At 31.5% G+C, this 2543-nt stretch overlaps 1 pseudogene; it reads left to right on the forward strand.

Annotated features, from left to right (window-relative positions):
* The first annotated feature begins 655 nt into the window (after positions 1-655).
* Positions 656-781, forward strand: LOC111742211 (annotated as a pseudogene).
* The last annotated feature ends 1762 nt before the right edge of the window (positions 782-2543 follow it).

Here is a 2543-nt window from a genome sequence, read left to right on the forward strand (position 1 = left end):
GACAACAACAATGAAAGGATAATGTGGGTCTTGCTTGACTGGTGACTCACATGAGTCGATGTGGTCTTTCAGGGATTGCAGTGAGGATCAGATGCTTCAGGATGGTTCTGGGGTCTGACAACAGGGACTGTAGCCTTTCCAGGAAAGGTACATACAAAGCCTGGAGCAAATGTTTATGGATTAGAGCACCCTTCTGTGATAAACACATCACGGCTCTCCTACACCCCTCCCTCGTTTTTATCCTTTGCATATCCTTCCCGCCCACCTGTCCACCCACCAGCCCACTCCCAGCAGATCTATCATCACCCTTGTAGTAAGAGCAGAAGGACACAGAAAGTCAGCTGGATTTGTGTAAATGTATTAAAATTTATATAGTCTAAAACATAAAGCCTTTTGTTAGCAAAATTTTATAGACCAGGAAAATTAAACTATGGTCGAAGGTTGAGAACCTTAGAAATTTCATAGTCTGCGTTAGTCAAAAGATTTACAGTGTTCTTTTTCCTTTTTACAGCAAAGCAAGGTTTTAACAGGGTTTTTCAAAATTCTTAAGCAAGCCTTTGTAAAGACAAAAAAAAAAGAAGTAAATAATTGCTTCCCACATGTGGCTTCAATACTTTTCCGTCATGTAATTCTTTTTTAAAAAATAACGACTTTAGTCTATAGTCATGCTACCCTGAACAAGCCTGATCCCGTCTGATGTGTGATCTCAGAAGCTAAGCAGAGTTGAGCCTGGTTAGTACTTGGATGGGAGACCACATAGGAAGACCAGGTGCTGTAGGCGTAAAAAATAAAAACATAAGGGATTGTAAGCTGACGAGGTCCTTGCAATCTGTGAGGTCAACCAAGAGTTGCCTCGCCTAAAAAAATTAAATAAATAAATAAATAAATAAATAATAACAACTTTATTGAGCTATAATTCACATATAATGAAATTCAGCCTTTTAGAAAAATTTTTAAAATTAATTAGTTAATTAATTTTTATGATGACATTGGTTAAGGAAATCCAATAAGTTTCAGCTGTACACTTTAACAGTAAGGCATATATATATTTATACTGTGTGTTCACCTCTCATAGTTAGATTTCTTTTTGTCACCACATATTTGACTGAAATTCAGCCTTTTAAAGTGTATAAGTCAATGATATTCTGCATAGTCACAGAGCCGTGTGACCATCTCCACTGTCTGATTTCAGAGTATTTTCATTACCCTACAAAGAAACCTGTATCCATTAGCAGTAATTTCTCAAGCCTGCTTCCCCAAGTCCCTGGTAACCATGAGTCTATTTTCTGTCTCTGTGGATTTGCCTATTCCGGACACTTCATAGAAACAGAATCACAATATGTGGCCATTTGTGACTGGCTTTCATTTAGGATGATGTTTTTAAGATTTTTGTTTATGTCTTTGTCACATGTGTCAGTAATTCATTTCTTTTTATTTTTGAATTATATTCCATTGTATATAACGCATTTTGTTTTTCCAATCACCAGCTGAACATTTGGGTCATTTCCAATTGTTGGCTACTATGAATAATGTTATAGATATTTGTGTACACCTTTTTGTGTGGTCATATGTTTCAATTCTGTTGGGTATATATTTACCTATAGTTTCAAAATTCTAATGTAATTAAACTATTGTTTAAGAAAATTCATATAGACTATTTCAATTTAAGGGTGAATTCACACGTGATAGTAGTGTCATTTTATAATACATATAATATTTTAAATTATTGACTTTGAAATTACTACTTGAAGTAGAACTAAAGAATAGTGAGACTGTTAGGATATACTGTTTACAATAAAATTATAAATGCAAAAATAATGTTGTATATCTTGAACAGAATCCAGAATCCAGAAGTACATTAAAAGACTGCTATTTCATGACCAAGTGGGATTTATTCCAGAAATGCAAATGTAGCTTATAGCTTTAAAAAAACTATTTAATATAATTCACCATATTAATAAGTCAAAGGAGAGAAATCGTACGATCATTCTGATTGATGCCAAAAATGCATTTAATAAAATTTAACATCCATTTCCAATGGAAACATTTAGTAAAGTAGAATTAGATGAATATTTCTTTAATTCATTAAAGTCTGGAGTAAAATAGAGGTGTTGGTAATATATTAAGCCACAGCATCAAACAAGAGCTAAAATGGAAACAGCAAAAGTATCATTTTTGCAGGTGATTTTAAACTCTATATATATATAAAAAACTATATATATAAACTATATATATAAACTATATATATATATATATATATATATATATATATATATATATATATATATATATATATATATAACTATATATATAAAATTAGTAGTTGGCTTACAGGCAAAAAGACCTAGTTATAAAATATATTGACAGACAACACATCAATTTCAATAGCAACAAAAATGTAAATTATGTAGGAAAACCTTAACAAGAAATAAAGGAAATGATCAAACTTTAATGAGGTATGACTTCAAATACAATGCTTTAATCATTACGCTGGATATATTCATACATATTAATTTATATGATAAAGGTAGTATTTCAAATAA

This window comes from Pteropus vampyrus, unplaced genomic scaffold (genome assembly GCF_000151845.1).
Source record: "Pteropus vampyrus isolate Shadow unplaced genomic scaffold, Pvam_2.0 Scaffold88, whole genome shotgun sequence".
NCBI lineage: Eukaryota > Metazoa > Chordata > Mammalia > Chiroptera > Pteropodidae > Pteropus > Pteropus vampyrus.